We start from the raw sequence: 15,429 nt of genomic DNA, 5'->3' as shown, positions 1-15,429 counted from the left end.
TAAATGAAAATGATGTTGGTATCCATAATTTGAGAAAATTCGTCAAATATTTTTTTCCATTAGAAGGATGTAATTTCATATATCAGAACATACTTTTTTATTCCAAACCACATTTTAAATAACAATTTTCCAATATTGTAAAATAAATAATACATACATGATAAAGATACTTTAGTGCCACTTCGGTATGCGGTCTACCGTCTAATATGTGGTCTACGGCAATTTAGCTGATTCGGCATGCGGTCTACGTACAAAAACAAATTAGAGAAACTATTACAAACATTACTATTTTATTATTACTAACAGCTTCACTGTTCAATTGGTAATTATACAAAGAGTCTACATTCTACCACATCCAATACTATTTTAATATTAAATATCATGCAACCGCAGTAAATATCGGTTTTTGCCTGAAAGGAGGAAGACCTAACCCTTCGGTCCAAACCCAACTTACGGGTATTAGAGGAGAGAACCGCAGGGCAGGAGGTATTTGACCGCTGCGCGCAATCACAACCCACCCTTTTTATTATCACTAAACGGTCTTTTCAGCGTTTTAAATTAACACTCAAGGCCCATTTCGTTGATTCAAGTTTATATAGGCAACCCAAATTACACGCCGCTAATCCTCGGTTCGGGATTTAGACAGAATAACACGTGAAGTGTGAAGTAAAGCACAAGTATGACAAGTAAAGTAAAGTATAAATATAAATAATAAATAAAAAGTTTGTAATAGTTTCTCTAATTTGTTTTTGTACGTAGACCGCACGCCGAATCAGCTAAACTGCCGTAGATCGCATATCAGACGGTAGACCGCATACCAAACTAGAAACTCTGCCGTAGACCGCATACCGAAGTAGCACCGATACTTTTTACTGATGAACTTTACTTGGATCTACAGACCTAGCGAGTCTCGTAAATTCCACGGCTTTACGCCACGCTTCACGCAACCGTATTTACGTACTTGTGTTTTGAGTTGTGTGCGCTGGTCGCTGGTCGAGTGGAGTTATAGATAATTTACCAAATTTAAATATAATCGTTTCTACTGATTCATTATTAATATAGTATAATATGTATTATTGCTTTCAAAATATACTCAAATTGTATTTTTATACATTTATTACACATATTATTTTATATAATAATTAAATTCACTATAAAATGCCATTTATATTTTATTAATAGCTAAATAATTTAAAATTTAGTTTGACATTCACGAAGTGTCAAACTCAAATATAAATAATAACATTTGCTTTGCTTAACAAATTCAGATTAAAAAAATTGCCTACTTCCTAATCAAAGATTTCAGCTGACGTTTAGTGCCTGGTAGGAGATAACCGGATTGTGACGTCACATTTTAGATTTTGAGGTCGATTATCTCGAAGACGGTTAGAGATATCGAAATGCCGTTTTCAGATTTGGATTCAGAAGACAAAACTACATAAGAATCCATCGATACATCTGCTCTAAGTATTGCAGGAGCGGCAACGCAATAACACACAAACTTTTGCAAATTTATAAACGAAAAGTTTTCGTTGATACAATTAATCTTATCAAAAAATGTGTTGAAGCAAAACTTACCAAGAATAACCTTTCAAAACTGTTCAAAAATAACTGTTAATTAGAATTTTAAATAAATAACGTAAGTATATAAATTTTAAGGATATTAAATGCCTACATGTATAATATGTATTGTATTTCAATTTATGCATATAATATACCTAAAAGCACCTAAATTATTTAATTTTGAAGTTTGAACTCTTGACAAAACCGCATCCATAGAAAAAGTACAGTGTACCTACAACACATGAGAAAATGCATGCACACTGCATCTTCTTAAGTCAATAGATACACATTTTCTGTCTTCTGAGGTATCGTTACTCTTCTTTTTTTCTCCGAGTGCAACCTGCTTCAAACTTTTTTTGATATGTTTCCTTCTTCTGTTTGTTGCCATCACGCATTTACTAACAAACTACTGACTTCTTCTTTTGCCCTGATTTTTGCAATACAATATCTCGTATTAAGACTCAACATATTTTTCTTTGAGATCCTGTATTTTCATGAAACGATTTTCCAGCATACAAAAACTCGATAATCTTGAGAATAAGTATCGTAAAAAACATAATTGGGTTTGATCGTCCTAAAAAATATGAGGTTTCTTATTTTTACGCCTTTATAAAACTTTTGTAAAAGAAGATCTACATATGTTGGCATCCATAGAAGTATCTAGAGACGGGAAATAACAATTCGAAAAAGCTACAGAGTTCTGCAGCTGCATGTTTCTAAAGCACTAAATACTTTTCCAAATAATATACAGGGTGTCCCGAAAAGATTGGTCATAAATTATACCACACATTCTGGGGTCAAAAACAGTTCGATTAAACCTAACTTACCTGAGTACAAATGTGCTCATAAAAAAAGTTACAGCCCTTTGAAGTTACAAAATAAAAATCGATTTTTTTCAATATATCGAAAACTATTAGAGATTTTTTATTGAAAATAGACATGTATCATTGTTATGGCAGGAACATCTTAACAAGGCAGGAACAAAATTATAGTGAAATTTGTCCACCCCATAAAAATTTTATGGGGGTTTTGTTCCCTTAAACCCCCCCCCCAAACTTTTGTGTGCGTTCCAATTAATTCATTATTGTGGTACCATTAGTTAAACACAACGTTTTTAAAACTTTTTGCTTCTTAGTATTTTTTCTATAAGCGAGTTTTTATCGAGATGCGGCTTCTTTTTTAATATATTTACAATAAAATTTTATGGGGGTTTTGTTACTTTAAACCCCCCAAATGTTTGTGTACGTTCCAATGAAACTATTATTGTGGTACCATTAGTTAAACACAATGTTTTTAAAACTTTTTTGCCTCTTAGTCTTTTTTTGGCAAGTCACCTTTTATCGAGATGTGGCTTCTTTTTCAAAATATGCCTAAAAATGTAAATTATAAATAAATTTTTAGTTTATTAACAGGTCTCTATAATCGTACTTAACCATATAAAAATATGTGGTGGATTCGACAAATACTCAAAATATCTCGATAAACGCTGGCCTATGGAAAAGTACTAAGCGGTAAAATAGTTTTAAAAACATTGTGTTTAAATAAAGGTGCCACAATAATAATTTAATTGGAACGTACACAACAGTTTGGGGGGTTTAAGGGAACAAAACCCCCATACAATTTTTATGGGGTGCACAAATTTCACTTTCATTTTTTTAAGATGAAGCTGCCACATGTCTATTTTCAATAAAAAATTTTTAAGAGTTTTCGATATATGAAAAAAAAAATCGATTTTTATTTTGTAACTTCAAAGGCCTGTAACTTTTTTTGTGTGCACTATTGTATATAGGTAAGTGAGGTTTAATCAACCTATTTTTGACTTCAGAATCTGTGGTATAATTTATAACCATCTTTTCGGGACACCCTGTATATGCTTACAATCTAAAGAAAATAAGTAGGTGTAAAGAAGGAAACGTGTGAAATAATGATAGCGAAATCTCTATTAGAAAGGCATCTCAGAAAGGCATCAAAGATCTCAGAAAAAGATGTAACAGAAAAAATAAACGACTGGGTATTAGACGGAAAAAATAAGTGAAATATTAATAATCTTCTTCTTATGTGTTGTAGATCTGTCGATCTGTTAAAGTAATTCTTGAGAGGTAGACTGCCAGCTATCTCTCCATCTTTTTGGTGGTCTCCCCGGTGGACGTTTGCCAACTGGTTTTCCTTCTAGTGCAATTCTTGGTAGTCTGTGATCCTCCATTCTTTTTACGTGACTGAACCATTCTCTTTGTCTTTGCCTGCCCCATCTGACTACATTTTGCACGCCACATTGTTCCCGTCCGAGTAGTAATAATAAAACGCGCAAATCTATCGAGGAAGAAGAAAAAGTGGTAATATGCTATCTTTCTAAACTTTACCGATGCAGAAAGGCCCCTTTGCTCAGAGTCGAAAAAGATGTAGGGGTGTTCTTTGGATTATTCTTACTAGCTTAAAAAAATAAAATTGGAGAAATAGACAAAAATTTAATTATAAGATAAAAGCTACAAAGCTGAACCATAATTAATGAATAAATAAAACGAAGAAAACAAGTTAGAAACAATTTGCCACAAAGGGCGTCACTTTGTCTTTTCTTCGAGAGAAGATTCGAGATCTTAAAGCCAAGATACATAATATATGAATATAAATAAATATCAAGTAAAAATAACACTTACTTTACCGACGGTATATATCACCAGACTAAACTACTGACGGCCAAAGATAAACAAAGAGGTACTTTTTGATCTCAAAAGAAATTACTAATACATCCAACAATTCCCCATATCGGCTAAAAAATTTCATGTTTCATGCCACGTTGTTTTATCATAGATACTATACGGTTTATTATCTATGAGAGATTTTTGGCACAATCACCTAATAGTACGGTGTCACCTGCAAATCCGGAATTTTTGATCATCTGTTGATACGATTTAAATGTGAACTGTTATTAACCCTTTTATACTTGTACCCTTCGCCCTACACTCGCAGCCGAGCCACCCCTGCGGAACAGACAAAGAGCACGGAGTTGAGGGGTTGCCACGCAACCGTTCCTAACTTTCGCTATCGCACGTTTATTGATTATTTTCCGTCTCGACGGTGCTGGCGGTCATGGCGTCTTTCAGCTGACAGAAAAACAAGAGAATCGCGCGATCCATTTTTGTTTCTACTTTTATGTTGTTTTTACCAATTTTGTTGTTATCGTGAATGTGACCAATAATATTACGGTGTTGTTCTTCGAGTGGTCCAATTTTCGAAACATGTAAGTCGTTGCGGTAGCTTAATAGAGGTTGCATGAGATATAGATTTGTTTTTGATCAAATTGTGGGGTTATTTTTGGACAATATTGACTTTTAATACCATTTTAAGCTTTTCGGACTATAAATAACGTACCATTTGAGTTGTAGTTTGGTTCAAGTTCTCTAGTTTAGCTAATATTGGAGCCTTTGTGTAGCTATATCGATGTCCTTATTAAAAATTTAAAAGTTTCGACGAATGTGCAAAGGAAGCTTCCTGGTTCGTAGACATTACTTCTGTTTCCTTAAAACGTTGCAGGTCAAATAGCTCTTTTATTTTCTCTTAAATTGACCCTATGTAACCTATATTGACTATCTATAAAGATTTTTGAATATTAACTCTAATTTCAAAACAAGAGATTATACTTTTTAGTATTTATTTTCGTTTTTTTATCGCTCTAATATATTTTTTTATATTCAATACAAAAAAAAAGAAAAAAAATAACCTGTCAGTGAGTTCGACAAGGTATTGTGCTTGACCTCATTCCATTTAACATTTACGTTTGAACATAATTTACTGTAGTTTAAAGTGGTGTTTTTGTCTCGTTTTTTGTTTATAGATCCATATAATTACGAGGATTTCCATCTTCGCAACAGGAAAAATTTTTGGTTAATATAATATATAGATCTAATTACCACTACAATTATGGCAAATGTCCCATTGTTTTACCAACCACTATATACCCTGCGTAGATAAGGTTAGGTTAGGTTCATTATGAGTGGAAGCTAAGAGGTCTATTGTGGCTCATACCTAGGTTAAGTTCAGTCTTAACAATGTCTCTTATGGTCTTAGGTAATACTTCTACAAACTCGTAAACCCCATTTGATATTGACCAAATGTGTTGAGCCTTATCTGATCCAACCCTGAGCAGTTGCACAGAACGTATTCCGCCATCTGATCATTACCCTGACAGAATCTGCATTTGTGTGTTTTGTCCATGTGTTCCTTGAGGTGCCAGTATTTTATCAGAAGACCCACGATGATTCTCAGATAACTCCTATTCATATCTAGTAGATTCCTCGAAGGTTCATCTATAAAAGCCTTCGAATGTTTGTGACCAATTTGTTCATACCAGTAGTTACATTTCATCCCCTCCACTCAGTATAGTATCGTTCTTATGGCTATTCTTCTTGCTATGCCAACGACAGGATCTGCTCCTATGAATGTTTCTTTTGCCCGCCCCTGGCAAGTAGGTCAGCATTTTCGTTCTTTTTAATACCAGTGCGTTAGGGCACCCAGAGTAAACTTACCTTATTAGGTACTTGTGTTCCTTTTTTACAGCCTTACACTTAAAGGTAGAAAGGTTTAGGACTAAGTAAGTAAGTAAGTGTTCCTTTTTTCAATCCGAGTCAGACTTTGAAGACAGTTCCAAACTAACTTAAAGTCAATATTTTAATGTCTCCATTCTATCAGATATAATCTTTATAGATATATCTCTATATTTTCTCTTTATTAGTTTGTGCAGGCGCATTTCTATAGCATAAATTTCTGCTTGGAAGATAGTAGAGTGATGACTTAAACTGTTACTAAAGCTGAGCCATGGTTTCCTTTCGTATAGCCCATCTCCAACTCCTGCCTAACTCTGTCCTTCCCCAAACACAGGACGGTAAACGGCTTTTAGCAAGTATATTTAGGTTGGTGGAAGGTCAAGCATGGCCTCCTCCAGTTATCCACCCGCAAAATATGTCTCCAACATCGGTTCGCATTTCGTCTATCCACCTCTTCCTTGCTCATTCTAGTAGCCGACATCCCACTCTAGTTCCACTAAGCGTTCTACTAGGTATTCCATTATTGTCCATTTTTATAAGACGATCTGCCCAGCGCAATATTTTTATTTTTGTATAACTTCATTAGGTTCTTTAAAATATTGATATAACTCGTGGTTCAACCTTTCTCTCCACATACAATTGTTGCAAATGCTTATCAATATCCTTCTCAATATATATTTTTTCGAAAATACTAATAAGGCTTTACACAATTTTAAATCTTCTTGTTTGGATTTAGAATCACAGTGGTAGATTCAAGAATAATCCATATATCAATATTGATCAATAAATGCATACAATCACTTTCATCGAAATGTTTTTATTGAACTATTACTGAATGTAGCATTCTTTAATCATCATCACGTAGTGCTACAACCCTGCGCTTGGCTGACTGTACAACTTTTTACAATTTCTTCGGTCTTCCATCAACCTTGGGTCAAATGGAATGTTCATTGTCCGGAGATCTGCTTGAATGTTATCTCTTCATCACATTTTGGGACGTCCGAATGGTATTTTGCCTGTAGGAATCTTCTCCCATACCAGTCTTACAAGTCTCTGGTTATGGAGTCTCTTCTGCCCTTAGCAGCAATCGTTGTGTACACAGATATATCGTTCACACTGTATAATGGGACCACTAGGGCTCTTACTAAACCTCTTTCCGTCAATGGACTATCTCTTAAAATCATATACTGTATTTTTGCTATCATGGTTGCTGTGGATGCACTTTTTGGACGTCTTTCACGTGAATCGTTTTCAGAACTTCAGGAAGTTTAAATTCAGCAATACTATTTCTACTTAGTCCTTCATGATTTTTGTGTATTGTTCGTCTAGTTTTCGGATCTTTGGAGTTAATGTAAGATAAACCTTCTTCATCTTGAGCCGTTACCACTTAGTCATCTGCAAATCTCCTTAGTGTGTACAAGAAGTCGTTTCGGTTCGTTTTTCCCCTACCCTTCACATTTCCTTTTCCATAGTTTTATTATTTGTTCTATTTTTATTTTTTTTTTTTTTTTTTTATTAATGGCTTTGACAGAGCCAATTTGCCAGACTATTTGTGTTTTTTTGTATGGTATTACAATAACAATTTTAAGTTAATATCTAAGCCTACTTATTATCTAAATTTACAGAGTGTTATACTATCTTAATGGATACATTTTTCAATTTTGTGTGATATTTTTACAATTTTATAATTTTATTATCTAAGCCTATTTAAAATTTAAATTTACAGGACGTTACATATTCGTAAAGACATTGTAACGTCTGCTTATTTTTTGGAAAAAGAATTTCGTTTAAATTGACAGGTAAAGGACAATTTAGATCAATTAACTTTTCATACATTACTTTAATATTTTGTCTGTACAGTCCACACTCCAATATGAGGTGCTGTAGATCTCCCATTCCACCACAGGCGCAATATGGGTTATCACTGATACCTATGCTGTGTTTGTATGCTGGGGTTAGTGCGTGATTTGACCTCATTCTGTTTATTGTTTTTATAAATAGCCTATTTGATTCTTGTTTAAACCATCTCTCATTGGGAATTAGTGGCTGGCAATTTCTAAAATTTATTCCCGTTGTACTTTGGTTATATACACGTTGCCAATTTTGTTTGCAATGGTTTTTACTGATATTATCTATATCGGTTACTGGTAGAAGTATGTTGCTTATGTTTTGTTTGGTTAAAGCTGCAGATTTAGCTAATTTGTCGACTTCTTCATTTCCTAATATTCCAGAATGTCCTTTCACCCAACAAATAATAATTGAACTGCCCGAGGAAGTAAAATTATAATATAGACTCTTAATTTCTATCTCAATGTGGTTTAGATTTTTTGTCGATTGGATAGAAGTGAGTTTGTCCACAATACTTCTACAATCGGTGAAAATGATATAATTGTCCATACCAACAGAGGCTATATATTTTAACGCAAGTAATAAAGCTGATAATTCGGCAGTATATATTGAAGCTTCATTAGGCAATCGGCATGATTCTTTGTACTCAGAATTCCAGTGATATATTGCACATCCGGTTTTATTTTGAATTTTGGAGCCGTCAGTAAAAATATATTGAAACATAGGCCACCTGTCTTTAATTATTTTGTTGATAATATTGCCTGGAAGGTTTGAATCCATGTAGTTTGTTTGTATTACCTTGGAAAAGAGAGTTTCAGGAGGTTTAGTGTAAATTAAAGGTATTTTATTTTTGTACATTTGGTTTTCATTCATTGTCAACTTCCTGTAGCTTTCAACGTATATGGGGGTTTTTTTAGTACACCAATATTTATGGCTTAAATCTAATATATTCAAGTTACGAATAGTCCTTAAGTAGCTGACGTTTTTTGAGATAGCTCTAGCTACAAACTTATCTGTACAAAACTGTCTACGTAGAGTAAGTGGTGGTTCCTTAGCTTCAATCTCAATAATAGTAATAGGAGTAGATTTTAAGTAACCGAGACAGAGTCTCAAACATTTATTCCTTTGGATTTCAACTTTATTAAGATATCCTGTTGACGCAGACCCATATAAATGACAACTATAGTCGAAAATTGGTCGAATCATTGAGCGATAGAATAGCAATGCAATATTCGGGTCAGCTCCCCAACCGGTTCTACAAAAAGCTCTAAGGATATTCATAGAATTTTCTGATTTCTTTATAATAGAATGAATTTGATCCTTCCATAACAATTTACGATCCAAATACGTCCCAAGATATTTAACACAATTTTTTATCGGAAATTCTATTCTACCTAATTTGAAGGTGCCTTGAGGAATTTGGCGTTTTTTGGAGAAAAAACAAATTTCAGTCTTTGTGGTTGATATGGATAAGCCTAGAGAATGGTAATCATTTTTTACACAATCTAATGTAAATTCAAGTTGACGTCTACAAATGTCTAGGGAAGAATGGGAGGTGTACAACACAACATCATCTGCAAATTGTAAAATATTAGAGTGTGGAGGTACTATATGTTCTAAATCTATATTGTACAATGAAAAGAGAAGTGGACTTAAAATACTACCCTGTGGTATACCTATACTCGTTAACCTTGGTGGTAAAAGGTTCTCGTTTATTTTTAAGTAAGTCCATCTATTCTTGTACAAGGATACAATGAAATTTGAAATTTTAAGTGGCATTCCAAGATCTACTAATTTTTTATAAAGAATATCTAAATTTATGTTATCAAACGCTGAAGTTACATCTATAAATGCTGCAGCTGTCGACGCCTGATTTGTAAAATTGACCTGTAAAGAAGAGACTAGGGAAGTGAGAGCATCTTGTGTAGACCTGGATTTTCGGAAGCCGTACTGAGATTTGGGAAGGATATCTTCGGACTCAAGCCAGTATTCAAGCCGATTTTTGATTAATCTCTCTAGAGTTTTTAGTATACAGGAACTTAAAGATATAGGTCTGTAAGATTCAACTTTGTTATCTGGCTTTCCTGGCTTTTTTATAGGTAATACAATATAGTCCTTCCATGCTTTGGGAATTAAATTTTTGTTTTGCCATATAGTGTTAAAAATTTGTAGTAATAATAGTTTATATTCTGTAGGTAGAAAATATAGCATAGAATATGATATACAGTCCATCCCTGGAGATGAACTATTATTTTGCTTGAGTCCATGATTTAATTCCCATAATTCAAATGGTTTCTCTAGATTGAAGATTTCTCTGGGTACGGTAACTGTAGCTTCATTTATCTGACTTGGAACCCAAGGAGGTGAAATCTTGAAATGGAACTCTTCTATCCATGCAGCTTCGGTGTTTATCGGAAGTTGATTGGACTGCTTTCGGTTTTTGTAGCGATTTACTTTCTTCCAGACGTCGCTGATTGGAGTGTTGGAGTTTAAGCTTTCGCAGTAATTTATCCAAGTTTGTGTTTTTCTAATTTTAAAAGTTTTCTTTGCTAAGGCATCTAATTTTTTGTATTCAATTAGATTGTGAAGATTAGGATTTGTTTTATAATGTCTATATGCTGTTTTGCGGTTATTTGCAGCTGATTCGCAGTTATTATCCCACCATGGTTTTGGTATCTTGTTTGTAGGATATTTGTTATTGTTGTATGATTTTGGAATTGAAATGGTTGCGCATCGGTTTATTTCGGTAACTAATTCTTCATAAGTTTGTGGTTGTTTTCCCGAATAAAAGTTCGATGAATACAAATTCCAATCTGCTTTATGTAAATTCCATCTTTTGTGTGTATTGTCACCAGGTTGTATTGCTTGTTCCGAGTTTTCCAAGGCTATGATCAAGGGTAGATGATCAGAACCATGTGGATCTTGAATAACAGACCAAGTTAATTTAGATAAAATGTCCTGGGTACATATTGTTATATCGATTGCTGATGGGCTGGAAGTTAGTGCAAGAGTTGGAGAACCATCATTTAAGTATAATAGATTACATTGTTCTATCGCCTCTAATAAAACTTTACCGTGAGTATCATTATTTTCGCAACCCCATGCCATGTTGTGAGCGTTGAAGTCCCCTCCAATGATGAATGGAGAAGGAATGTTTTGAAAAAAATTGACCCATTCTTCAACCGTTATTCTAATACCTGGTTCTTTATATACGGATATTATATGTATTGGTTTCTTGATACACGAAATTTTAACAGCCATGCAAGTATAAGTAAAATTATAATTATCCAATAAATTTATCTCTTCTGTAATTATTTTATTTTTAATTAAAATTGCTGTGCCTCCGTACCCATCAGGGCGATCAGACCTAAAGCAATTATATCCTGAGAAGTTATAAAATTTTTCTGGTTTAAACCATGTTTCTGATAACATGGCCACATATACATTTTTTTGAATAAGTAAGGCTTCTAAATTTGGTTTATTAGAAACTGCTGAGCGACAGTTCCATTGTAAAAAGTTTAAAGGGTTAGTTGTGTCTGACATGATGTTTGAGATAGTAAGTCTTCTTGTGAGATCGCTGCCGTACTTAAGTATCTATTAATTTGTTGTATAATCTCTGTTTTTGATTTGTCTAAATTTTCAGTGAGTTTTAATGAACTAATTATATTAAGAACCAATTCTAAAATTACATTATTTAATTGTGATGGTACTCCTTGTGTTTTCAAGTTTGTTGTATGTGTATGCTCTGTATATTTAGACGTATTATAAATACCACCTTTTTGTCTAGGAATATTTTCTTGAGAAAGTATTTCTTTTCTAGCTGATTCCAAAGTATTGGGAGAACTTGGCCGGTGTCGCTTAAAATTTATTTTTTCTGGGTTATTACTGCTGAAGAACATTTGTGAGGAGAATTTCTTTGCGGATGAAGCTGATTGATTTGGAATTACTTGATAAGATTGCTCATTCTGATTAGAATTGGTTGGCAAGGAAGAACTACTATTTCTGGCAGCAATATTGGCATATGAAACTTTCGGAATTTGTTTACATGCATCAAAGAAATTTAGATTTAATGATGACATCGTATTCTTAATTTGTTTCTGTCTAGAAAATTCAGGACATGAACTTAGGTGTGTAGTCAAATGATTACCTTGACAGCTGAAACAAGTTGGAGTATATTCATTTATTGTACAATCTTTTGTATTATGGAAATCATGACATTTGTTGCACCTGGGACGTGCTTTACAATTAAATCCAAGGTGTCCAAAACGAAGACAAGAGAAACATAATAGAACTTTTTGAACATAGGGTTCAACGTCTTTGATCACTTTATTAATTGTGATATATTTAGGAAGAGTTTGTGCTTTAAAATGAACAATACATGATTTTGTTGGAACTTTGTCTATTATTGTTTTATCTTCGATATGTTTCTCTACCTTTCTATTTATTCTTCTAACCGAAACTACTTCGAACTTACAGTGCATATCGTATTGTTTAATTTTATTTTTGATATATTCTTCTGAAAATTCTATATCTATGTCCCTAATTATACCCTGTCTATGGAGTATAAACTTTGGAACGTAAACATCTAAATTGTTGTTTGTAAACAATGAGCAAGTTTTTTGATTGATTAAAAAATTGGCTGATTGATAATCTTTAAATTTAATTCTAATTCTATTCTTGCCTATTGAATCAATACTAGTAATTTTGTTATCTAAATTCGAAAAATTAGAGAGTATAATGTCGCCAATTTTGATAGCATTAATCTGACCTTTAAAGTTTGGAGTATTATTTTCTATATATATATGGAAAGGTCCTACGTCACTGCTCTGATATAGAAAATGTTCTCTTATATTGTCTGTAGAAATATCAGATTTATTACTTACAGTTTCTCTTTTATTTTTTGATTTACCGTCCCATGTGTTATTTATATTGATGTTACTTTTCTCTATATTATCATCTTGATCCATAATGTTAATATCTGGAGGTTTATCTGGAGGTCTCCCTGCATAGTCCATATTAAATTTTAAAGTTTTTAATAACTGAACACTTTGTCACTTCCAATTATTGACGTCTCCAAACGGAAACCCCAAATGGGGTAAAATAAATTCAAATACAATTAACTTCTAGGTTTTTCTTGGTCACGGGGAATAAAAAACTATTAAGGATGTAATATATCGAGTTTTACAAGCCCAAAATATATTATTTCACTATTTAAATAGTAATTTTCAGGAGCTGTTTTTTATATGACTGTAACTGACGTCTATAAAAGTCAAAGTGATTATTTGTTCTAGGAATATATTGAACAGCCTCAGAGATATAGAAGCATTCATGTAAATAATTTGTGGTTTTAAGTCCGTTCGAGTTTTATTGCTGGCATTAACTCTTACTCAGTTGTTGTTTTTAAGTTTTTTTTACGGTTTCTATTAACAACTGCGTTATCCTGATTTCCTTTTTTGTTTTTCATAGTTGTTTTCTAGGAACCGTGTCATAGGCCTTATAAATTGATGAATGTCATATAATATTACAAATTTTTTAATACTAAATTAGATGATATAATCACATGTATACAATCAGCAACTTACAATGGGGGAAGAAAACTGAAACAAACTAATCACAATTATTGCTAATTTTTATTGAATTAGCTATCACATTGTATCCCAAATTTCTTACAACTGCTGCATATATTCATTTAATACAAATTTTTCAGTTTACTTTTCTTTTACAAAGTGTTCTGTGTATGATTAAACATCTAACCCTCGAGCTTTAACCAAGATGAGCTTTTCACTAGGGGGTTGACAAGCGCACGTGTCTGCATAATGAGGCATGTGCCACAATCGGTTAACAAAAAAGTCTGCGAATGTGAAGGCTTTGTACAGAGATCTTGATGGATTTTATAAACCAGATGGTCTAGTAGTTTTTTATCAGTGTGATGAAGGTTTGTTTTATTCAAGTCCTGTATATGTATAGTATCATGGACAGTCCGCGAATATAGACTCTTTCGACCGACGGATTTTTTGTTAAAAGTTAATTTTAAGATATGGAAAGATTAGTTTCCTTATGTATATTTGTTTGTTACTTTTATTAGTTTACCTCCTTTCTATGGCTTAAGATAGGTATGTTAAACAAAAATCGTCCTAATGGGTTCCTGAAAGATAAGAATTTAACATTGTTTTGTATTTCATTGTTTGGCTCTTTTAGTAATTTCATCTTTTTTTTTTGTTAAATTAGATTAGATATTTGAGACAATTAATGTAATCTTGCCGTTATTGGCCTTCATCGAGTACCTTCTCCTATTTTGCATCAATTTTGGAAATTTTTTCTCTTTCAAAAAAAGTGTGCTTCGTCTTTCCCAGCAAATCGTTTTTCCCAACAAGTCTATTTAATCCCTACAATATAATCGGAGAAAATCTTTCAAGAGGCAGTAGAGGATGTTGAAGCCGGAATTCGAATTAACGGAGAATGTATCAATAACATCAGATACGCGGACGACACGGTGGTATTCGATCCCAGTTATGAATCACTACAGGAGTTAATGGATAGGATCGCAGAAGTATGTCAGAGATATGGACTTTCACATAAGACCAAGAAAACAAAATGTATAATGATCTCTAAGAAGGAACAGAAATTTCGACGAATAAGTGTGAATGGTCAACGAATAGAAAACGTAAAACATACACCTACCTTGGTACGAACATCATTGAAAATTGGGACCATTCTCTACAAATCAAATGCAGCATAGAGAAAGCAAGATCTACATTTCAAACCAAAAATATTGGGGGTGTCTTCGGTCCGTCTCCTGCTTTTTCCGTTCTACCTCTGACGTGACCTTCCTCCTGATAGGTGGTGGAGCAATTCCAGCAATGGGGTATACCTCTTCGATAGGTGTCGGTTTCAGGCAACCCGATATTATACGGACCGTTTCATTTAGAGCCACGTCGACGTTCTTTGCGTGAGCAGAGTTTGCCCATACTGGTGCTCCAAACTCCGCGGCCGAAAAACATAATGCCAAGGCAGAAGTGCGGAGAGTGTGTGGTTGTGCTCCCCATTTTGTATTAGTTAGCTTGCGGATGATATTATTTCTGGCACTTACTTTCTTCTTGACATCTTGACAGTGGTATCGGTAAGACAGAGTTCTATCCAGACGGACGCCAAGGTATTTTGGCGTCTTGTTGTGTTCCAGCATCTAACCACGCCATTCCACCTCCAGCGACCTTCGGGCATGCTTGTTTCTCAGGTGGAAAGCACATACCTGGGTTTTTGTGGGATTGGGTTTCAGATGGTTTTTATCATAGTATAGAGCTAAGTCTCCCAGGGCATCTGTCAGTTTCACTTCGACTTCATTGAAGGTTCTTCCCTGAGCTGCCACCGCTGTATCATCAGCGTAAATAAATTGCCTTGTTTGTTGGTGTATGGGTTGGTCGTTGGTGTATATGTTGTATAGAATGTATAGGGAGCGGCACTACAAGAAGAAGTCCAC

At 33.8% G+C, this 15,429-nt stretch overlaps 1 protein-coding gene across 7 annotated transcripts in view; it reads left to right on the top strand.

The window, feature by feature from the left end:
* Positions 1-15,429, top strand: part of LOC126885706 (uncharacterized protein CG43867) — a 351,135-nt gene that overhangs the window by 195,243 nt on the left and 140,463 nt on the right. The window contains exon 1 of one of the 7 annotated variants that reach the window (XM_050652480.1): positions 4,670-4,801. The exons of the other annotated variants lie outside the window; for them this stretch is intronic. The gene's annotated coding sequence lies outside the window, so the exon portion shown is untranslated. Of the gene's footprint in view, positions 1-4,669; positions 4,802-15,429 lie in introns of those variants that run through there. 7 annotated transcript variants of the gene reach the window in all.

This window comes from Diabrotica virgifera, chromosome 1 (genome assembly GCF_917563875.1).
Source record: "Diabrotica virgifera virgifera chromosome 1, PGI_DIABVI_V3a".
Taxonomy (NCBI): Eukaryota; Metazoa; Arthropoda; class Insecta; order Coleoptera; family Chrysomelidae; genus Diabrotica; species Diabrotica virgifera.
This window is presented reverse-complemented; position numbering and strand designations above follow the sequence as displayed.